The following is a 25,831-nucleotide window of genomic DNA, read 5'->3' on the forward strand; positions in this document are numbered from 1 at the left end:
TGCCCCTCACTGCTTGGGGGTGGGGGTGCTGGGGGACATGAGTTGGTGATCATATTGCAAGGTGACATGTGGCTTGGCTTGGGGACATGCCCATGGTGGATGGGCTGCCTGCGAGACATGACCAGGGGTGCAGGGTAGTCCCCTGTGGTGTGGGCTGCCTGCAGGGGCCATGGAGGGGGTAGAGGAGACACCTGGGAGCACCCTCACTGCCAATTCACGTGTGGGACTCCCCGCGCACCCCACTGGATACACGTACCCCGCTCTGACAGCGAAATTGCATGTGAAACTTCACGCGCACCCCCGAAATACACGTACCCCGCTCTGACAGCGTAATCACGTGGGACACACTAGTTTTACATGTTAAAATACTACTACTTGAAATTGAAGAAGTTTGTTTTTTTTTGATGATTTTATAGCAGTTGTCATGCGAAAATTACTTGTTTTATTTATATATAGGAGAAGTTTTCATTTTTTAAATGGAAGTAGTCTAAGTGCAACATGATTTTTTTGCAAAAACAAAGTGCTTTGCACCTTGAAATGGTACTAGTTGTAGGTAATACATTGTTTTTGCAGATTCTATACTGACCGTTTGTAATTTTGAAATAGTACTAGCAGGAGTAATAGGGAATATATTTGGGTTATTTTGGGGAATTTGTGGACTTTGAACTTGTGCAATAGTAGCATCTTTATTATTAGTTGATGTGTTTTGTTTTTTTTGTTGCAACAGCACTTTCAATTATTGAAGCAGTCCTAGAATTGGTAATAGGTATTTCTACAGTAACAGTAAGAATAGCATAATCCATAATGTACACCTTATGAATGATACGCTTGATATCACAAGTGTATATAATATGATAACGTTGGCTGCATATTGTTTCTTGAATTATGTGTTTCCTTGCTTGAGCCTATGTTTGTAATGTGTACTAACTGGGGGTGAGTGGGTATGTCATGTGTGATTATGATAATGTTGTCTGTTTATTGATGTTTGAATTATTTGTTTGTAAGTGTATGCACTGGAGGCGAGTGTGTATGCTGTGTGTGGTCATGATAAAGTTGGCTGCATTGTGTTGCTGGAATTATGTATTTCCTTTCTTGAGCATATTTTGGAATGCGTAAGCAGTGGGGGTGGGTGCTTTTGCTGTGTGTGGGCATGATGACCTGCAACTCTACCTCTCTGCCCAGAACTCTCTCAAGTCCACACTTGGTAGAGCAAAAAGGAAATTCTATCTAACCCTCATTGACTCTCACTCCAACCATCCTTGCTGGCTATAGGGCACTGTAAAGTCACTCCTCACTCCTCCTAAGTCTATGACTATCAACTCCACTCTCACAGCTAATGACCGAGCTGAATACTTCACTGCAGAAATGTCCAGAATTAGATACTCCCTCCTCCTGCATTGCACACTATGCCTATTCTACCATTCTCCTCCGTTTCTATCTCCCACTTTAGTCGCACTAGTACTGATGAAGTGCTATTTCTAGTGATGAAGGCTAACCCCTTCTTGAGCCCCATCAGACCCTCTTGCTCCTCAGCTAGTCAAGCCTATTGCCCCTCTAGTGGCCTCTCACCTCGCTGAACTCTTCAACCTTTCCTTCGACTCTGCTTGCTTTCCCTCTGTTTTCAAAGCAGCCATGGTCATCCCTCTCCTAAAAAAGCAAGGGGCTGACCAGAACCTACTGGCTAACATTCACCCTGTGTCTCTCCTTCTGCACTACTCTAAAGTGCTCAAAAGGACTTTGTTCAACTGATTTACCAATTGCTTGGACATCAACAACCTTCAAGACCCCCTAAAAGCAGCAGGTTTCCGCTGCTGCCACTCCACAGAAACTGCTCCCATGAATGTGTCCAACTTCATTGCCTCTGCTAAGCCCTCCAAACAATCCTCTATCCTAATTCTCCTTGATCTGTCTGTTGCTTGTGACACTGTTGATCACTCTGATCTCCTTAATACTCTCCTTCTTCTTGGGATTTATGATCAAGCCCTTGCCTGGATTCAATCCTACCTTGCACCTCACCAATTGTCTGTCTGTTGGAGCAACAACACCTTTTAACTCACTCATCTGGTGGTATTCCACAAGGCTCTACCTTGGGTCCGCTCCTCTTTACACCCTACTCTTCTGCTCTTCGGTCACTAATCTCCTACTTTTGGGTTCTTGTACCAACTCTTCACTGACAGCACCCAAATCTTATTCTCTTTTTCCTGAACTCTCCTCTATCAAACTTTCCAACTCTCTGATGTTAAACTCTACCAAAACAGGGGTGCTCTTCTTCACTGCCAAAAGCTCTCTTTCATCTCTTCCTCTGCCTTTCCAGTTCCCACCTGACACTCTCCCCTACTTTTCTTCAGCTAGAAACCTCCGCATCATCTATGACCCTTCACACACTCTGTCTACTTTCATCTCCAAAACTGGAATAGTGGCTCACCTCAACTTCCTAAATATTAGGAAAATCAGGCACCTTCGTCCTTTCAACACCACCAAGTATTTATCTATTAACCACTCTTGCCTTCTCTAAACTGGACTACTATGCCAGCATCCTATTTAGTTTCCCCAAATATGCTTTCTGTTCTCTCAACAAGATCATTCACTTCACTACCAGGACTCTTTTTGAACTCCCTCCCTTCACACCTACTTTCTCATATATGGATGGCTGACAATGCAAAACAGAGCCAAAATTAAATTTCTTCTCCTGGTTCACAAATCTCTCCATGGTAATGCAACACTGTGTCTATTCTCCTCTATCCAACTCTACAAGCCTTCTCGTAATCTTTGCTCTGCCTTCTCAATAACACTAGTGGCACCTCAAGCTCCCTGTGCTTCCTACTCGCTTCCGCTCTTTCTCTCTGCTTGCTCCACTTGCATGTAATTGTGCTATAGCACATTGAAGCATCTGTGTGCTAGATGAAATAACCAATAAAATACCTCAGACCAAATAACCGGAAAGACTAAAAAAGAATGGTAAAATAATGCTTTAATCTCAAGAAGTAAAGCTGGGTGAATGAACACTCATCAAATTGACTCATGCAGGATCACACTGTTTTCCGGTTAAATTTAGTTTATATAATGCTAGATGCGTCATCTATGACGTCATCATACATGGCTATGGGGGTGGGATTGGATTAGGGGATCATGTCTACCTGTAGAATATATGCAAGTTATTTCCTAATTGGTGGTCTCTTATCTGTAGGAGACACCCTGAGCTATTTTTATACACATGGTTTAAGGCCCTGTTTATAGCAGAGAATGTGGCATTGGAATAATAGTTTGCAACATTGTATGTAAAAGTGCATGACAGACCATTCTAACATACTTAGAAACGAAAGCCAGTTGCTTGGATTTACATCAGTGTTCCCCTTGTTTCCACAATTAGTCTACCTTTCTCATCGGTAAGCCTCATGCCAGTGCCTTCTGTTTGAAGGTTGACCTTGCCAGTCTGGACTGTCTCTGAACATTCAAGGGAGTGCAGGCACATCACTATCTTAGCTTCAGACTAAATGAATAGCCCTTGTTTGCGAGCTCTTCATCACATGTTGAAAGACCATGAAATTGTCCATATCAACGGTGCAATTATGCTGGATGCAGTTGTTCCTCTTATCCTTTAGAGATTTGCTCACTCTATCCCATATTAACTTTATGCCCTTTTAATTGTCCACTATTTGGCATCCGCAAATGTTTTTCTTGTTTCTAATCTTTGGGAAATATGTCCTTGTGCATGGTCTTCTCATAGACCCCATTTGTGCTTTTCCTTCGTCTCTTGAAACAGCATCCTTGTTTCCAAGCCAATGTACTCTTTTATTCTGCAAGAGAAAAACACTTTCTTCATCATCTTTCCACTTTAAGCTTCTGGGCTCGAATTATGAGGTAACTGGGTTGATTGACATAAACCATTGTCCATCGTTTTGTAATGGTCATCCTAAATGTTGAATATACACCTCTCATAAGCAAGCTTCTACGTATTCCTTCTACCTTGCGTTTCAGCGTATTTACAGTTATTGGCCATTAAGTTAATTTATTCTTCTTTGTGTTTATATGTACTGCATCATGGAGCACATATTTGTCTTAGTGCTTCAATGACATCGTCATTCTTAAGTACTTTCATAACATTTCAGCATAAATTCATATATCTTCTTTGGGACATTCTTTTACTGTCATTAAACTTTGTTTAATGTACATCCATGTCGTGCACCATTTTAGCCATGGCTGCATTTCAGCAACTCGCAAAGGGACATCCTTCTTGGTAACTTTCCTCCGCTGTTTCAATGTGAGGGTATCTTCTGAATTGCTGCCTGAGTGCATATCGTCTTTCATATAGTCGACGTGGTATGGACATGTCACAGAAACTTGTGCATGGTTTCCCAATTGTGGCTCCTCGTCTGTAATTCCAATAGGGTGGGTGTGAGGGAGCGGTGACAAGGAAGAATGTGTCCACTTGCTCCTCTGAATTCCCCCCTCTGGTCACATTCTCGACCAGACTCTTCGACTCCTCATCTGCAATTCCCGCTTCATCTTCTTCAATCATCTCATCATATTTTCTTTTCTTTGGAACCCATATTTTTGCCACCCCCCTCAGGTGGCCATCATTTTGTATATGTTCATCCACACTCCAGGTCCTCAAATGAAAATCTCCTGCCGGTGCACAAAATTTCCATCGTCCCACATATTTTTTCCAATCCTGGGGATAATAGAACTTAATTCCTGGAGGTGCAAGATAATTCTTCTTTATATTCTCTCTCTGCATCTGTTCTCCAGTATGCTTGTTAATGTCAATAATTATCTCCAAAGTTCAAAACCCACTGCATTGTCTACAAGGCCTTCTGGGGCCTGGGGCCTCAATACCTTCAACTCCCTCTTCCTAAATATCTTCCTTCTTGAGCTCTTCGCTCATCCGCCTCCAACTCCCTCAGGGTCAGTTGCTTCTCCAAGCAACAAGTTTGTGGTAGATCTCTTTCTTAGGCTGGGGCCTCCCTCTGGAACATCCTCCCTGCCTCCCTGAAACTTGAGGAGAATCATTTCCGGTTCCGGAAGCACCTCAAAACCTTTCTCTATGCTTCTGCTTTTTCTTCTCCTCTCCCCTGATGACTTCCTGGCTGATACCGGTACTGCACTGGTTACCTGGCTATCCTCTGATATCGGACCCAGGTCCCCTCCCCTGCCAGTCACACACCTGCACTGCCTTCCTGGCAACCCCTGCACTAAGAGACTGTTTTCTGTATCCCTTCAGTCCCACTACCAGCTCTTGACACCTGATGTCTGCACTTACCCTTGCACTTGACACCTGCTGGCCGTAATTTTGTACGGTTTATTTATTCTATTATCCCATGTACTGCACTGTCCCCTTCCCCTGCCGCTCCCCGCACTTTCTTCCTTCCCCCTTCCCATGCACTTGCACAATCTGAATGACACCTGGCCTAGTAGGATCATTGTCTGTCTTCCCTCCTTTTCCCCTCCCTTGTCTCGTCGCGCCTTGAAACACTTGTGTATAGGCACGTTACAAATGCCATATCATATCATATCATATCATATCATATCATATAATATCATATCAATAGCTTTCTTGTCTGTTTTCTTTCATTGACCCAAGATGATCCTCATGAGACAGAATCCCAACATTACTAATATTAATATTGCTTGAAGTAGTTTGAAAGCATTTGCCAACCAAGATGGAATCCATCCAATCAACAATGAAAACCATTTGTCTCCTGCTGTTTCATCAGCTTCATCTTCCATGTGGGTGTGCAAGTCCGTCAGCATCGTTATTGGTTCTGTCAGTATCCCATTTGCTCAATCATGATAAGGTGTAGATGTACAGCAAGAAGGTCCGACCGTGGCGGCACACACTCCTCCTTCCAATGCTGTTATCAGATCCAGGACATACCTTTTCTGGAGAGTCATCATCATGATGGCTCTCAACTCTTCCTTTATTGCATTGAATCCTTTTATTGTTGCATTGATTGTCTCCCCTCTTGTAATCTAGAGCCAATTAGCATTCACTGCAGCTTGAAGTCCTGCTATGAATATAGATGTCATCATCATAGCGGTCTTGCTGAATAGTTTGTACTCATCAGGAATGTTGGTGTAAGCCTCTCTTGATTTTAATGAGAAGTAAGTCTCCCACTTTAGTCGGTGAAGATGAAGTGAGCTCTTCCTTCTGTTATATTCATTCATTTTTGGGAACTCTTCAATATGGAGGTCATTTTGGGGAATCACTAGTGTTAGGACATGTATATTTACCTTGGAGCACACTCCTCCCCAATCCTTAGCAAACTGCATGTAAGCTCTGGATCCAGAGGCCCAATATCGATCCACCAGAAATGTAGTTCCTCCATTCATTCCTGGTACTTTTATTGTTTCTCCACATCCTTCGTTCTTTCCAACATAGACCTTGCTATCATTCTTGAAACAGGTTGCAATATATGCACTGCTCCTGCTTAGTTCTCAACCCAAGTTATTAGATTTGCATGTGTGGCCCATGATTCTAGGCATTCATTATTCACTTGTTTCACCCTGTGGAAAGAGTCTTTCGTCAGTAGGTGTGCAGGGCATGATACCAGTCCATCTTCCAGTCCTTTTCCATGTGCTACATGCCCACACACCAAATGCTGTGCTTTCTCCCAGCATCCTGGCTCTCCTGATTGTTCAGTCATGTCTGAGCAATTCATTCTCTTCATGTCCACAGCTTGTATCTTCTGTCCAAATTGGGATGGATACTGAAATGTTTTTTTTGTCCACTGTGAGAAACCAAAGGGTGTCTCACTGACCAATCCCTTTGGATCTGTCATCCAGGTGACCGGGCATAGCCATCGTTATTGGATCCAGAGCCCAGGGTTGGACCAGTGCCAGAGGATCACCTAGATGAGAGGTTGCTGGGGAATGGGGCACCCAGAGGATAGATGCAGTATCCCTGTTCCCATTATCCTGTAGAACACCCTCCTTCCATGTTCCACCTAATGACTTTACCTCCCCCTTTCCTACACAAACTCTGCTACACGGACCAAACCCATGAAGGGAAGGCAGACTCACACACAGACAGTCTGGTTGGCATGTCCCAGTATCAGGGTCAGTCAGAGTCAGGCACTTGATCCTGATGACTCACAAATGAATCCTGTTACCTTTCCCCACTGGGATAAAAGGTGGAGCATGAGAGCACCTGAAGAGCAAGGTGAGAAGGACAACTGAAGCTAGCAAGACCAGCAGAACAGAAGGGCAGGAAATCTCGAGAAGGTGATGCGACCATGGAAGCAGAGCAGACAGTAGAAGGATGCAAATGAAAGGCTGTGGTCCTACCAGCTGCAAGGTGAAGGTCGCTGCAGAATCCCAAAGGGGCAACTCCCTGCTACTGCAGAAGGTCACAGCAGTGCCTCCTTCATGTGCAGTGTGAGGACTTGATAGGAGGCGTGCCGCGCTGTGCCAAAAGCCTTGACTAGCCGGAAGGGTTGATAAACTGTATCAGCCACTGCCGGTGAGTGAAATGGGAGACCAGCTTGTGTTGATAAATTAAAAGGACATTAACGTTTGAAGTGCTTTTTGGGTTGTCGAGAAACCGCGAGCAAAAGCACATTGTAGCAAGAATGAAGAATGCAGAGATTGTGCATGTGAGAGAAGCTGCAAATGAAATCTGAAGCACTTGAGAGTGTAAGCAAGAGAGGAGGCGAATAGTCAAAGTGGTCGTACGTGGGTAAAGTCAAGGGTACAAGCTCCCCCTCGTACAGTCTAAAGTCTTTGACAAAAGGTGAAATGAAGTATAAAGCTAACCTAAGAAATTATTAGCCTTGTGATGCTAACCAAGAACTGCAGATACCAGAAGGCCTCGGGAGAGGAGGCCGGTATAAACCTTTGAAATGTATCCAGTATTATGGGTTGCGCGTAGGACGGCACCCATTAGAAAGAGAAGCCTGATTGTTGAAAATAAACGCACTTGCTACAATACAGCAGATTGACCCAGCGAGACGCAATCGGCCATCGGCAGTCTCTGTATTGAACTCGCAAGTACTTTGAAGTGAAATCGTGAAAGATTGCAAAGTAACAAGTGTGATGCTATCAATTTGAAGGCTTGTGCCCGATCGAGGGAAGCCAGAACTGCCGACAGAGAAAGGTCTGATTCTGGAGGCTGGGGACCTGATTGAACCAAATATTTGTTTAAAAAGACATTAAGAACTCCTGCATGGTAGAAGATAGTAGATCTGGTAAAGTTAACTGAACTGTGATGTGAAGGGTACAGTGAACCTGACGGAGGGATGCCAAGTTAACGCAAGGGAAAGTGAATCCTGCATTTTGAAACAGTGACTGAACAGTAGTGTAAAGCCGAAGATGAACCCAAAGAATGGGTATCACGAGAAAGTCGGGGAAGAGAGGAGTCCCTCATGGTGAGAGCTTGGCAAAAGTCTTGTGATGCCAAGCAAAAGACATTGATTTGAGGGATCCTGCATTTTTTCAAGAAACTGCTTCCTGATGCCCATTGACTCAAGGCGTGCTTACCGTCATGCCACTGTTCCGCCTTGTCCCGTGATGTACTGTGGGGAAGGGAGCGCACTAGTTCAGCAGTCCTGAACTACCAAAAATCCTTTTGTACATTTCAGTTGCACAGCACTCTTTTATTATACATATCATTGTCCCACACCCTTTTGTAATATAGAGTAAGGATTTGGCAATAGGTTTATTAGTATAGGCCATTTTGTTTTGACACAACACCAGTAGGGCAGCGTTTTCTTTACTTTGATGATTGTAGCTTGCTCCCATCTTAGATTTATGTTTGGATTAGGCATTTTTCTCACCCATATACTGTTCAATAAACACCCTTGGATTGTACTCCTTGTGTCAGTCGTACTTCTGATAACCATGCCTTCCTTACACCACCCTAATCCACTCTTCATCCTTTTTGTCTTTTCGTATGTATCTTCATATAGAGCAGTCTGTCTTGATCGCCATCTTAAAATTGCCAACTTCCCTCCGAATTGGCCTCTCGTAGTGAAGGCTGCTAGATGGCTGAGGCATTTTACATCGTCTGGGGACATTTCTCTTGCAATAAATGTTCTTGCCACATTCATGGCATACAGTAATAAGGAGCAGACATTGACACTTTCTTCTGATGTTCTCTCTCCCACCTCTTTCATGTGGTGATACCATACGTTCATTGACAAATTAGTTCATTGTTCTGAGTTGATACTTTCATTATCTTACTCAGTATCTCCCTTAACTCTGGAAAATGGTTTTTAATATCAGAAAGTAATGGGGTACTTGGTCTCTTAATATGAGAAATAGGAATAATGGGACCTGTGGGGAATGTCTTATTTTCTGTCTTCTCGAAGCTTATAACATGTGTGAATGCCAATGTTATAAGGAGAACTGTCAAAAACAAACTACCACAAAAAACTCCAATAATTATCTTTCGTTTGCTACATGTGTTTCATGGAACTACACTTCTCACTTCTTGGAACATTTCCATTGTTACTACTTTTAACCGTAAGTCATACATTTATAACAAGAACAGTCAAATGACTGCCAAAACAATTCTTAAAACGATGAAGCCACTCTTTGAATCTCTGAAAAATGTCACAATATTTGCAGTTCTTTGTAATAAAGCTGGATAGGACTGAAGTACATAGGAAAATACATCAAGCGAGAATGTATGAAAAATAAGCAACATAAAAGCTCAAATATTCCTTTCCTTCTTTGATTAATTCATAGTCTTCTCCATTTTAGGGCATCATCATGAGTTTGGCCTAAGCCAGGGGTGCACAACTGATTTTGACAGAGGGCTGAAAGTACCTTACATGAGGGCTATAGTGGGCCGAAAAGTAAATGTGGGCGGGGCGGTAGGCAGGGCGTGGCTGGAGGCTTTTTAAACCCCCAAGTTGTACTAAACACATGGAAAAAGAATATTTTTGAGGGGTAACGATTTTTATTTGCATTTCAAACTTACATTTTGCACTACACATTTTCCATTGTTATAATTTATTTCTATTTAGTTATTGTATCTCGCCTGTTTAATTAACGTATATATATTTTATTGACCCTAGATTGGACATGCCGTTATTTTGGACTGCTACAGTTTGCTATTTGGGTTGCCCAAGAGGAGTATGGCCTTTGTTGAGTCAGGTTTCCTCAAAAAGCCAAAGATGAACATCTCCTAACTGTGCCTGTTTTAGCTTTATTATTGGGTTCACTCTTGGAGTGCAACACTATGCCCCATGTCCCCCTCACCCCCAACCAAACACTATGCCCCATGTCCCCCTAACCTCCAACCAAACACTATGCCCCATATCCCCCACCCCCAACCAAACACTATGCCCCATGTCCCCCTCACCCCCAAACAAACACTATGCCCCATGGCCCCCTTACACCCAACCAAACACAATGCCCCATGTCCTACACCCAACCAACCACAATGCCCCATGTCCCTCACCCCAAACCAGACACTATGCCCCATGTCCCTCACCCCAAACCAAACACTATGCCCCATGTCCCTCACCCCAAACCAAACACTAAGCCCCATGGCCCCCTTACACCCAAACCAAACACAATGCCCCATGGCCCCCTCACCCCCAACCAAACACTATGCCCCATGGCCCCCTCACCCCCAACCAAACACTATGCCCCATGTCCCCCTCACCCCCAACCAAACACTATGCCCCATGTCCCCCTCACCCCCAACCAAACACTATACCCCATGTCTCCTCACCCCCAACCAAACACTATGCCCCATGTCCCCCTAACTCCCAACCAAACACTATGCTCCATGTCCCCCTGTCCCCCAACCAAACACTATGCCCCATGTTCCCCTCACCCCCAACCAAACACTATGCCCCATGTCCCTCACCACAAACCAAACACTATGCCCCATGGCCCCCTTACACCCAAACCAAACACTATGCCCCATGTCCCTCACCCCCAACCAAACACTATGCCCCATAGCCCCCTCACCCCCATCCAAACACTATGCCCCATGGCCTCCTCACCCCCAACCAAACACTATGCCCCATGGCCTCCTCACCCCTAACCAAACCCCCCACCCCATGGCCCCCTAGCCCCCAACCAAATCCCCACCCCCAAAATCAGCACACACAAACCAGCACCAATACAGACCCGAACCCCCACCCCCCCAACTCAGCACACACACAAATATGCACCCATAAAGACCCGAACCCCCCACCCCCCCAACTCCAAACCCCCCAACTCAGCACACACACTCTCAAGCATGCACCCATACAGACCCGAACCCCCCACCCCCCAACTCAGCACACACACAAACATGCACCCATACAGACCCGAACCCCCCACCCCCCAAATCAGCACACTCTCAAACAAGCACCCATACAGACCCAAACCCCCAGCCCCCAACTCAGCACACACACAAACATGCACCCATAAAGACCCGAACCCCCCCAACTCCAAACCCCCCAACTCAGCACACACTCTCAAGCATGCACCCATACAGACCCGAACCCCCACCCCCCAACTCAGCACACAAAAAACATTCAAATCAAAACATTCATACACATCTGACAACCCCCACACCCCCGCATCTCAACATACACACAAAATACATTCAAATATAAACATTTATACACATCCGACACACCCCCCCACCCCCGCATCTCAACATACACACAAAATACATTCAAATACAAACATTCATACACATCCGACACACACCCCCACCCCCGCATCTCAACATACACACACCAAATACATTCAAATACAAACATTCATACACATCCAACACACCCCCACACCACGGCATCTCAACATACACACACAAACATAAAGCAAAACAAACCCAACACACAAACACAAACAGAGCACTTACCGGAGACGTGCTGGAAGGCTGGAAGGCAGGTAAGCTGGAACACTGGAATCGTACTACGGCTGGCGTGGTCCAAGGATGAAATGCCTTCCGGCATCAAGCCTTATGGACCACGCCAGCCGTAGTGCTGGCCCTCCATTGGTGCAGCACACACGCATTACGTGGCTCTTAGGAGCGACGTGGTGCGTGTGTGTGCTGAGCCAATGAGGGCCAGTGTTTTGTCCGGCCCAGAAGACAACAAAGACTTACCTAATGGAGGGCGGCCGTGGGCCGCCCTCCATTAGGAAAGTCTTTGTGCCTCGCGGGCCGGACAAAAGAGCATGGCAGGCCGCAACTGGCCCGCGGGCCGTATGTTGTGCACACATGGCCTAATCCCTTAAATGCGGCGGTAACAGTATTACCATCACATTTAGGGGATGGCCAAATTACGAGTTGGGCGGAAAATGGCATTTTTACCTCCAGCTTTTTACTGGAGGTAAAAAGAAAAAAAATCGGGCCGTTTTGAGCGCTATTACCACTGGTGCAATTACCTCTGCCTGTAATAGCGCCCCCCAACTCCAGTGGGTCCTATTGGGCCAGACCGAGTTGCGGTATTGCAATTAGCGCTGGTATACTGCCCATCTTGTGATGAGGCCCTAAGTCTAGGGAAGGTGTTCCTGTACTGCAGATGAATTAATCCATAAATCAATCCTAATCTACAAATGTTTTGCTTTCTTTGTCCAGAAATGTGACCAGTGATCATGTAGTCATCCATTTTTGCTCTTCTCTTGCTTCTCTGTGGGCACTTGCTTTGTTGGAGGTACTTGCTTCACTGTGGTCGGGTGCAGGAGAGGTAAATGCTGCTTCACCTTTATAGGGTTTGATGTCATGCAGGTGTATCCATGCCTTTCTTCCGTTTAGCTTAACCACAGCAGGGCTTATGTTCTCCACCTCATGTGGGCCTTCAAATTGAGGGGTACTCCAGGTATGCACAAACTTGCGTATTAGCACCTGGTCCCCTATATATACTGGCAATGTCTTTAATGCATTTTGCAAATTGATAGGCAGATTGTCTTCTTTATTTACATTTGACCCATCCTGTTGACACTTGATCTGTTGAGAAATAAAAGAAATACTTTGAGTCATCATTTTTAAATATTCATGCATTTCCTTGTCTAATGCCCTCGCTATGCTGTGGTTGTCTGTATTTGCACTTGTTGGGGTTGGGGGTGAGAGGAGTTCTCATTTGGTGCCCAGTCACCAGCTCATGGGGTGTTAAAAGGTGATCTGAACCAGGTTGATTTCTTAGTGGATATAATGCAAGGGAGGCGATATAGCCAACCTTTCTTCAATGTCAATTTAAGCTTGGCTATCCTTTCCTTCAGAAGTCCATTTAATCTTTTACATATTGCGTTGTTGTGATAGGCCGAAGCAAACTTATGCTTACTAACTAATAGTGAGACTATATTTTCAAAGAGTCCATTTACAAAATGAGGTCCATTATCGGATCGCAAAACTAGCATCAGGATGCTTGCATGGACCTACTTCAATCCACCTGGAAAAGGGACAAACTACAACTATCATTTATCGAAAGCCATTACATGTTTGCAACATATCCACATAATCTATGTGCAAATGTTGGAAGGGGCCATTAGGTCTGGGGATTACTCCTCTCACTGTTCGCAGGGTGTGCCCTGCCGTACATTTCTGACACACAATATAGTTAACAATAAACTGTGCCACATGTACACTGACGTACACTGCTGTGAAAAACCAGAGAGTGCATCACTGCCCAGACCCCGCGGATCCCTTACTCAGGTGGCCAGAGCACAGCCATCACCTTTGGATCCAGACCTTGACGGTGGACAAGTGTGGGAGGATCACCTGGGTGAGGGGTCCTCAGGGAGTAGGGGAGAGACACACGATGGAAAGACACGGTATCCCCCCTTTCCCAATACCCCTATCCAATCTTCATTGTATGGGATGAAACACTAAGCCCACAAAGAGGAGGTCTAATGCTGAAAGGATTACCATGCATACAATATACTGTACATGTCCCTGTAACAAGATCGGACAGGGGTAGGCACTTGAATGTAATCACGCACACCTAATACCTATTAACTCTCCCCACATGGTTAAAAGGTGGAACACTGAGACACACTTTGGATAAGGCATTGCACAAGAAGGAGAAGTTCCTCCAGGGCTATGGCGAACCAGGCGAGGAACACGCACGACAGCCCAGCTGGAAAGGGAAAATAGTCTTCTGAGTATGACAAGGTTACCAGGGTGAATGTCACAGTTGGGGAAGCGCAGAGGCAGCAATGGTAACAACCTTGACTCCTACATCAAAGGTGTGAAAGATGGAAAGCATCTTAAAATGAGCAGTGAGTTGAGGGAAGCAAAGAAAGCCCAGTCTATGTTTAATTCAAATGTCTGCGACAGTATCCGAGGGATAAAGATTATGCGAGCGCCGATAAGCTGCGAGAGAAAGTGAATACATTGTACATTGTTAAGAACTGTGAAAACAAAATATAAAGTAGCAGAGTGGTCTGGCGAAGTGAGATTGCCTAATCGAAAGTCTCTGCTAAATGTTGTAAAGCTGCAGAGGCCGCGGGAAGCGAGAGAAAAAAATTAACCACAAAACCGCATCAATAAAATTTTGAAAGACTTGATCTAGGAACAATTGATATGAAAGCAAAAATCCTCCTAGTTTTGAAAGTCTTCAACATCGAAATCAAAACACGAAATGTGTCTCGAACCTGACGGAAGGAAGTCCATGTGTGCAATGTGAAGAAAGCTTGGGAAAGGAAACCCCACCAAGGAGAAATGCTTTGAGCCTGATTAAGTGGAACCTATAGTGAACTGCAACCAAATACTATACTTAGAAACTTGGACTTAGGTGATGGGAACCAGAGAGGTTAAACCCATGAACTTGTGACTCAGACTTAAATGGCCAACAATGCACTAGAGTTTCAAGCAAGCCACCTAACTTTCTTTGCAAGCCAAAGTGTGTTCATCCATCAAGTGGGCCATCTAACCCTGTGCAATACAATGTGGGAATGGGAATTCATTCTGATTTATATTGCCATTCTGACATTTCGTTTCACCACAGAGTTTTCTTTTTTTAGATACATATCCCTATGTCACATTAGTTTGTATTAGAGTGAGGGCAGGCATTAGGTTTTTGTTAGTATAGGCCTTTATTATTTGACTGACTGGGACTGTTTCTTTATTTGATGTTTGAGATTACTCCCGTCTTAGTTATAATACTAGACAGGAGTTTTTCCAACCCCCTTGAACCTAACAATAAAGGTTTTGCAACTTGCAACTCTTGTGTCAGTATCTACTTGTAATACCATGCCTCCCTTACAGTACGAATACGTTTTCTGCTATTGTAGCAGCTACACTCTCTCGAGTCACATGTGTGGGATAGCCTAGCTGCTCCAATGCTACTCTCAATAATGGTAGAGGCATAACTGGCTTTCCTGTATTGTCCTGTGTCCGAATTGCTTCCGTGGGGGATAAAGAACACTTGCTGCTTTCTTCAAATCTTTTAACTTATCTTCATACATAGTTGAATAATATGCGGCAAGTTTGGCCTCTAAGTCTGCGGCTTCGTTCCCACAGGAGATTAAATCTGTTCTTTTTTAATACACTGTGCATTTCATGCGGGCTATGGTTTATGGAAATCTTAAGGCTTCATTGAGCTTGTCCAATAGCCCTGCATGTTGCTCTGGAGTGCCGTCTGCGTGGAGGAAGCCCCTCCTCTTCCAACGTGCTAGGCTTGCGTGTACTGTTGACGTCACATTGGCGGAGTTAGAGTACACCATCACTTCCTCATCCTCATAGTGGGAATTGGGAAACCCCTAATGCTTTGTCATACCTACCCAAACTCCTTGTCTTCCAGGCAGCACTATCATTGCCTGCTTGTTTTCTCCACGGCAATGCCCTTAGCCTGCTCATATAGCATGGGACGCATCCCCTGTACTATTCGAACGTACATGGAGTTGTTCAGTATATGCTATTGGTTCCAGTGTTTTTCTTATAGGGTTCTCTAGATCTAACCATTTTACCCCTTTATCTACGCTTGATTCTCTTGAAAATCCATATCTTGAATCTTCTTATTTTGTTTCCTTTCCTCATCTGACATTATTATGCCTCAAATTGTTTGACTATTGTCCTCTTCTGCGTCCTCAAGATCTAACACACATAAGGATATAGTTCTATGATTGTTTATTCTGACGTCATCCAAGCCTCCTCCTAGCCTGCTAAAGGATGCTTCTTGTTTGTCCTCTTGAGTTCTGTACCCTTCCTTGTCCCTTATTTGTCTATATAAATTCTCCCCATTCTTGTTCCTATATTCTCTGTATCTTCTTCTCTCCATGTTGGCATATCTAATGGTCCTCGCCATCCTCCATGGAACGGTTGTGACCCGCTCTCTTCTTCAGTTCGCTCTTGTGTTTCTATGGATACACTGCTTCTACAGCATAAATATTCAATCTCATCATCTTTAAATCCCCTACTTCTGTTCATTTCTTCCTCCCTTTTCCTTATTTCCCTTAATTCTTCTTCCTCTTGTCTTCTTTGTATCCTACGTGCTTTAAATCTTTGTGCTTCTATTTCTTCTTGTTTTTCTTCTTATAGCCTCTCCTTCTCCCGTTTGCCTCATAGTTTCTTCGTTCTTCCCTTTGCTTTTAAACTATGAAGCTGCTAATGTACAAATCTGAAATTGTGCATACACAGGCCATTGACTCGCAATATTACTCTGGAATATTTTCTGATTTTTTCACGCAAGCGTTCGAGAGTTATTAAGAAAAGTCATTTTCTGAAACGCTTTAGAGACTTTGTCTGAACTATGCCTTCTGCTCATGCAGAGGCATAATATGTACATCCTAAGGGCACTCAGGGGGCTGAAATTTCCATTGCATGGGGACTGTGTGCGTGCGAAAGACACTCCTCCCACGTGAGAGCACTCAATGTTTGGCTCTATTTGTGGGCCTATGACAGTGTGCAGTGGATGGGAGTTTTCGATTTGGGAACTTTTTTCATTTCTGTTCGTGTTTTTTAACCTATGTCTCAGGGTTATGATATGATATGATAGGGTATTTATAAAGCACTTAATACCCAGAGGTTTCTAAGCGAAGACCCGGGGATTGAACTTGTGGTGCTCCGCGTCGTCTTGCTTCCAAGGTGAGCATGTATCCCTTGAGCTATCCTCCCGAGACCGCTTAATACCCAGAAGTTGACAGTTTCTCCTCCCCACCTCAAGCTATAAATTGCCAAGGTGAATATCCATATATACATCTACATAAGGTATTTTGATAACATTCCATAATAAAGGTGTGCAGTGTATACTATTTTACAACTATCCCACACCCAGTGTCAAACAATGTATCTGTTTTGATTGGCCCCATTTCTAACCAACATGCTTTTCTCTTTAGCCCATGTTCATTTTCTAACTTGCTGGGTATGAATTGTATCATTTATTGCTCCATGAATGGTAGTAACCTAGAGGTTCCACAGTCTAAACAGGCTGAAGGTTTATTCCTCCTACAACAGTCTTCACTCCCACCCACCCCTCGACAGGGTCCTACCTCTCGCACCCATGTCCAAATCACACAGTTGCAACACCTCCTTGACTCCATCCCTGTCTCATTGTGGGCTCCCTATGCTAATGATGTGGGACGCATCATCTCTGCCAAACCAGTGCACATCACCTTGAATCCTGAGGTTCCCTTGCCACGAGTGCCACAGTACAGGATATCTCCCCAAGCAGAAGAAGGTATCAAGCCTGCCATTCAATCATTCACCAGTCCATGCAATACCACATACTCCTTCTGGCCCAAATGAGGACCGACAAGCACCATTTCATGCATGACTTAAGAGCTCTCAATAAGACTGTCTTCCCTTCTCACCCAGTTGTGCCAAATCCTATCACCATCCTCTCATGTCTCCCTCCCAATGCCACCTTCTTTACATGCATTGATCTGGCATCAGCATTCTTTTCTGTCCCAATTCACAAAGACTCACAATACCTCTTTGCCTTCACATACAAACAGCATCAGCTCAGTTACCGATCCCTCCCAATGGGCTTTATCGACTCCCCCTCTCTCTTCTCCCAAATACTACCGGAAGACCTCCAAGATACCTCCTCCCCACAACGCTCCACCATGCTACAATATGTAGGTGATCTCCTGTTAGCGTCTCCCTCCTTTGAGGCTTGCTGTACTGACTCACACAATCTCCTCACAGCCTTGACTGGCAAAGGGCACAAGGTTAATAGGTCCAAACTCCAGCTGTGCCTCCCCACTGTCCGTTACCTAGGACATGACATCTCTCACAGCGCCTTGCCCCTTCCTGCATTGAATGCATCCTGCAATGCCCCATCCCTGACACCAAGAGGCAACTGCACTCTTTCTTGGGAATGAGCAATTGTGGCCAACCTTGGATCCTTGATTACACATCCATTGTACCGCCCATGCAGAAGATGCTATTGGATTCCATACCTGATAAACTTGCATGGTCCCCAGAATCCACTATAGCCTTCGCCAAAATAAAACGGCCCTCTCTGTTGCCCCTGCTCCGGCACTCCCTGATTATTTCAAATTCCTTAGGCATACTCACACAGAAGCATGAAGACCTATAATGCCCTGTAACCTACTTCACTTCACAGTTAGACCCTGTACCCTCTACCTCCCCCAAATGTCTAAGGGCGGTGGCTGCCGCCTCACTCTTACTCTCCAAGGTTGACAACATCGCACTGGCACACCACATAAACATGGCTGTGCCGCACTCTGTATTAGCACTAATGCCCAGAGGTAAAACACAACACCTATCAGCTGCACGCCTCACCAAGTATGAGGAGCTACTTCTCTCCAGCACCAATATCACCCTTATCAGATGTGCTCCTCTAAATCCTGCCTCCATTTTATCGACTCCTGAGGATTGTCAACCGAATGATTGCCTTTCCGCAGTTGACATAGTATCCTCTCCATGGCCCGACCTCAAAATGTCCCCCTTCCCAATGCTGACCTAGTTCTGTATGTTGATGGGTCGTTTCTTAGGGACCCCAGAGTGAATCTCCAGGCAGGCTTTGCAGTTTGTATGACCTTCGAAGCATTAGAAGCCTTTCAGCTCTGATCAGTAAAATCTGCACAAGTTGCTGAGCTCATAGCCCTCACCAGAGCCTGCACGATCGCCACACAACACACAGCCACTATATACACAGATTCCCGCTATGCCTTTGGCATCTCTCATGACTATGGGACTCTGTGGAAACAGAGAGATTATTCTACTTCCCAAGGTACTCCTATACTCAATGCACCCTATGTTGAAGAACTGCTTAACGTTATTTTGTAATCCACTGAGTTGGCCATTGTTAAATGTAAGGCCCATACTCGGTGTTCAGGCAGCATTTCCCAGGGAAATGCTTTGGCAAACTAGTATACCAAAATGCGGCCCTCCACGGCCCTCAGGCTACTAACTATGTGCCGTTGTTCCTCCTCTCATATGAGGACCCTTTAGCATCCCTTTCCATTCTGGGAACCTCCAAGAGGCGGCTCCCCAGGATGAGAAACAGAGCTGGAAATGTAAAGGATGTATATGTTGCTCTGATCGCCTATGGTGTGATAGCCGGGGCCGGTTAGCAGCCCCACTCTCTCTCTGCTACCTTATTTAGCATGTGTTCCTCACTCTGTGCCACACTCAGCAAGGGGAAGATGAACACAGAGGTCCAGAGATAATGGTTCACTCCAAAGTACCCCTCGATTGCACAAATGTACTGTGCCCACTGCACCACATGCATGACATTCAACCCAGGAAAACCTGTAAAAACAACTCACGGGCACATGACCTGCCCCTCTGGCCCTTCATGAACTTGCAAATTGACTTCATATGAATGCAGAAATGTGCTTCCTTCGAGTATGTCTTGGTCATCATTGACACATTTTCTGGATGGACTGAGGCCTACCCCTGTAAATATGCAGATTCAATCACTGTAGCAAAAAGACTATTAAAATAGTTTATCACTCGCTTTGGCCTCCCAGTTTCCATAAACTCTGACAGAGCCACACACTTCACTGGACAGATTGCACAGAACATTTGCAATGCCTTAGGAATTTTGCAACACTTCCCCATCACCACAACCTCGTCAGCTGGGGAGACCAAGCTGACACCAAGAACCTCCCAGTGAAGAGAAATTACAAAAAAATCACGTCACTTGAGTGGTGACTGCCTGGGGTAGACTATGCCACATTTTAAGTTACTGTCCTGCCACTGGTCCAGGTGGCTGTCCAGTTTAAAGAGCCCCCATTGGCCAGATGCCATAGGCAATACAGAAGAAACAGAAAGCCTGCTCTAAGGGTTTGCCCAGGGGATGGCATGAAGGGGAATTACTGCCTCTCACCAATTAAATCAGGACAATATAGACATATTATAATTTGTAAAAATTATTTTTTCAAAAGAGTTAAGGTTAAACCAACAAAAATGTGAAGTCTACAAACATTACAAATAATAACGTTAAGGTGTAACAACATAAAAATATATAATCAAAACATTTGAAAACATATCATATTTAAATCAAATATGGTAACCTTAACTCACCCTGTTTTATGTCTTTTACAATGTAGGTGATGTCATTTGTTGTATAAATATTTGTGTTTTATCAATCTGTGAAATTATTTCTATTGAGGTACTTTTTTAATGTGTGTTATTATTGGCCTGCGTTTGTTACTAGTTTCATTTTGCATTAGTTAGTAATTATTTTTTAGTGATGATTTTTTAGTAGAAGTTAGATATTTGTATTTGTGTTTATGTAAAACATGATTATTATAATGTAAATCAATGTTATTAAGTAAATTGCATACGATCTGTATATGTTGATGTTATTTGTTGAAAATAATATTAATACATTGGGCCTCATTACGACCCAGGCGGATTTCGCGGTGCTAAATGCACCGCGAAGCATGGCGGAAAGCCGCCGATAGCGCCATGGGGGTTGGCGGATTTACCGCCCCATTCCGACCTCGGCGGAGCGGTAAATCCCCAATCCCCATTCTGCCCTTCCCCATTCCCATTTTTGCCCCATAGGGTATAATGGGAGTGGGGAAGGAGTTAATTACGCCACCGTAAAATACGGTGGCGTAATTAACAACGAGGTCCCGTAGCGCCATGGTTTTCTCCGGCTGGTAAAACCAGGCGGAGAAAACCTCCATGGCGCTACGGGAACTCGTAGTATGGCGGAGAGGTACGCCATGCACTACGCTGGCGTAATACCCTCTCCGCCAGGGTCCTAATGAGGCCCATTGTGCTTATTATATTGCAAAGGCTTTTTGTTGTTTAGTGTATGTTTTATTTTTATGTTTACTGTATGTTGTATGCTATGTTATGTTTAATGTTATTGAATTATATATTTGTGATTGTAAAATGTAATTTGTTTATGTTTTGTAATGCAAATGATAAAATTCAAATATTTATGTATGCAATGTTTTTTTATTTTTAAGTTATGTTAAAGGTTCTTGTACCATGCACTGTTGCCCCCTGTGGGGTCTTTTGGCGTTTTGGCAGATCTGTAATGAAAGGATGGCGGCGGGGTATGTTAGTAGGACTGAGCGGGATAAAAGCTAGTGAGCTGTGATGTGCTGTTCGTAGCTTCAGTTCGGAGAAACCGGTCACTGAGTGTAGGTGTGTTTTTTTGGTTGGTAGGCACCATGTGGCAGTGGATGAGATTGTGCATGGCTTGTTTCATTGTTGAGGTGTTGTGAAGTGTGTGCGGTTTGGGGTGCTGCAGAGGTGTGGTTGTGTTTAGTTCAGAGTTTTAGAAGGCGTATGCAGAAGAGCACGTTTTTAGTATGGTTAGTTAGTGGCAATGCATATCCTACACCCGGGGTTCTGAGTAGATGTCACCTGTATCCCTCCCCATGTTGTTCATTCTAGTGCGTAGCAATTACCACCCCCACAGATTCGTTCAGGAGACATGTGTTCCCTGTCCCCTGATATCCATCCATGAGCTGCATGGATCCTGCCCCGCCATCACAATCCTTTATGTGTGACAGATTTCACATGCTCTGGGTCTGATTTAAGTGTGACACATCTCCCTCCCCTGTTTCCACCTTCGGCTCTCTATTCGGGTGAGCTCCAGTTCTGGTCTCCAACCACCCTTCTAAGCGAGGCACCTCTCTTCTCCCCTGCCCTTCACTAAGGTGTGGCAAATTCCCCAATCTTGATCCATATATATATATATATATATATATATATATATATATATATATATATATATATATATTGGTTTGTAACAATTTCTGTCCCCATCAGTCTATTAGGTTTGATGCATTTCTCATCTCAGTTAATCCTTCTTGATGGCTCAGCATTATGTAGTGGTTATATCGTTTTTCTTTTTGGGTGCAGCACGGGGCATATTATTTTCTCTATACAATTAGACTGGAAACTAAAGGTGGTTAACCTGCTGGTACATGCTAAGTGCAAGAGTGGCTGATTTACACAAATATTGTGCATGCTGGCGGCCAGTCTATGCGAGTGGGTTCGATGCCTGTAGGAGTTTGGTATCAGGTTATTCAAATAGGGTTTCTCAGGGTTCTTTAGTGGTTGTATTCCCCTTGTTTCAGGATTCTTTCACTTGTTGGTTTTTGTTTGGTTTGTTCAATTAAGTTGACAGGGATGTTTCATTTGCTTGTTTTCGGTTCATGTTGGGTACAATCCTTCTGTCCTTGGTTTTGCGGAGTACCTTTTCAGTGTATTTGTTCGTATTGTGGTGCGTAGATGTTGTTCAGTCATTTTCGTCATGATCGGTGCAGAAGAGATAGGTTTTCAGACATTTTCTGTAGTTTAGATGGTCCTCCGTAATTCACATTTCTCTCAGGAGGGAGTTCCAGAGTTTTACGGCTATGCAGGACAAGGCTCATCCTCCGAATGTTTTTCTCGTGTAGGGTTTAGGTTGTAGACAAATGTTGTTACTGGATCTAAGTGTTCTTGTTGGTTTGCTGTCCCGTCAGATGCATTGTCTACACTCAACTGCTAATAGTTTTGTTTACGTTGCCCGCTTATAAGTTATATGTATCCTGATTGTGTAATGCTCTAATTCAAGTGCTTTAATAAAGAAAGTCTCAACAAAAACAAAAATAATCCAGTTTTTCTCTGATGCAGTAGATTCTGAAGACATCACAATCACCCTCCCAGTTTAAGATTTGAACCAAATAAGATGGCTGGTATCCAGCACCGGACTGAAACCAACTCTTAATTCCCTTTATGCCTGTCACCTGCTACAGTACTGCCAGCGTGTCCACCAATGGCAAGAAGTGGAGTTACACTGACGTGGGTGTGTCAGCCTATCACAGCAGTTTCCAGGGAAGAATTATGGTCACAGCGCACACAAATACAGGACTATGGTGTCTAAAGGAAAATGCATCACCTGGCGTGCAGTCCCGGCTTTGGATTCCATAAAACTGGCAAATGAAAGAAAAGCATGACATTTTGGGGCAGATTCATGGAACAAACGTGCGCCGAAAATCCCAGCGCAAGCAGGCGCAAGGTGGCGCAAGCAAGAGAAAGCAAGCGCACGTGTGCGATTCAAGGAAGGTGCTGCGCGTGTATACCACAGGTTGCACGCCAAATCCGTGCGTGGCGCACACGGGCGCACACTTCATCAAACGGCGTGCGCTACGCGCACATAGCGCGGTGTACACAACAAAAGTGGGCGGAACAGTGGGCGTAACACGCGGAATGGGGAGTAACATATGAAAAAGAAGGCGTATCTGGGGAAGTACTGCAGGGAACTACACGGAACACCCACACGCACGCAAACAACCCGTATTCATGGATTTGAATACGGGAAACCTGCGCACGGCAAAAGACGTGCATAGGCGTGAACACGTCTGCCACAGGAAGGCAGGCGGAAGCGTCCCAGCGCACAGTATAAAAGTGCACGCAAACAACAAACACGTATATACCACTACGATGAAAGCCCCATTTGTCGCAGCACTGATCGTGGGACACCGCAGGTGGAGGAGAATAGCCATGGCATGCATTTTTTCACCCCGGACAAGCCTTTTTGGGATGCCTGACGACCAGGTCTACGGCAGGTATAGGTTTCCACCTCGTGTCATCCTAGACCTCGTCAGGGAGTGGGAAGATGACCTTACATCCCCCACCCTCTCCCCCCTTGGAGAAGGTGCTCAATGTCCTGCATTTTTTGGCCACTGGGTCATTTCAGCAGACTACTGCCATAGTGGGGGGGGGGGTCTCACAGGCCACGCAGTCACGCTGCCTACACCAGGTCTTGGCAATCATGACAGCGCGCCCCTCAGTCCACAGGCACATATACATGCCCAGAACACCCGCAGAAAGGCAGGACGTTGTTCAGGACTTTTACAGGTGGCACACTTCCCCAAAGTGCTTGGTGCCATAGATTGCACCCATGTGGCCCTACGTCCACCTAGGGCCACTGAGCACATCTACCGAAACTGCAAGCACTGGCATTCCATCAACGTGCAGGTGGTATGCGATGCAAAGGGAATCATCACCTCTGTCTATGCAAACTACCCTGGCTCCACCCATGACAGTTTCATATACAGAATGTCTGCCCTGAGCCGGGCCCTGGAAGCTGGGCAGCATGGCGACACATGGCTCCTAGGTGAGTACAAATGCCTGTGCACATGCATGTCACACACACACACAAATACACAAACCCCAATAATCACAACCATCATCACTTCTCCAGGGGACAGTGCCTACCCTCTGAGCAACCACATGATGACGCCAATCCGGAACCCCACCACACCACCCCAGGTAAGATACAACGCTGCCCATATTGCAACCAGGGCCATAGTGGAGCGCACATTCGGAGTGCTCAAGTCACGCTTCCCCTCCCTTGACCACTCTGGCGGGCAGCTACTCTATGCACCCCCAGTAGTGTGCAGGATCATTGTGGCAGCATGTGTCCTGCACAATTTTGCAACATGGCAGGGTGTACCGGTGGACATGGTTGTGCCCCCACATCCCCAGCCACAGGCACAGGTGCTGCCCATGGGAGGGGACAGGGCACGTGGCGAGGAAGCCAGGACCCAGCTTGTGGCCACATTTTTCACCTAAACTCCCACCCCTGCGGAGTGCACACAGGCCTGGCACATACCAGGTGACAATCGATAATGACATAGAGACAGTCAACTGTCACAACCTTACCACCCTGAGAATGTTGCCATGGAAGTGCCACATTGTGTGCATCCCTAGCTACTTAAACATAAGCAATCCTGTGTGACCAAAAGGCACACATGCAAGGTGTGAATCACACAGACCTGCAAAACAGGCCATGCCTATCACTGGTATGTCATCCAAACCCTCCCAAACCACAACATGACATGGCAAGCAATAGCTATACACCAACACAGTACCAATAAGGTACACATTGACATGTGAAAATTGTAAAGTGGCATCACACAATGATGCCTGACATGGAATCAGATGAAATGACTGACCAACAACCCCCCACCCAAAAGAAGTCATACCCAAATGCATTCCAACAGTTGTAGTTGTAACATAACAATGAATGCCTGTCTACATGCACATTGTGCATTGCAAAATCAACACTGCAGCTTCTGTGTGCCATGCCCACCTCCTGCAACACACTGCTCAGCGCACAGCATAGTGAATAGCCATTGTGTGTGACGCAAACCCTGAGCATCACATCTAAGCGACAAACTACATCAAAAAGCAAATTACGCATGTACAGGATCCACAATTGGTCATAGATCGTGTGCTGCAGGGACACAGTGGGCACCAGAAGGCAAACAGAGTGTACATGTGGACATGGAAGGGTGGTTGTACATGTAGTGGATCATAGTGTGAGTGTGTGGGTCAGTAGGGACATGCACTCAATATATGCATGTGCAATCAAGTGACCATCAGTTTCCTCTACACATCACATGTGAACATTCACCATGTGTACACCCCAGCATGTTAAGCCACAACTATTCCCTCACATCTGAAAGGTAAACACAACACATGAACAGGCATTAATCAGCAGACTACATCATGTAC

Source organism: Ambystoma mexicanum, chromosome 8 (assembly GCF_040938575.1).
Source record: "Ambystoma mexicanum isolate Mex_15411 chromosome 8, UKY_AmexF1_1, whole genome shotgun sequence".
In the NCBI taxonomy this organism is placed as follows: domain Eukaryota; kingdom Metazoa; phylum Chordata; class Amphibia; order Caudata; family Ambystomatidae; genus Ambystoma; species Ambystoma mexicanum.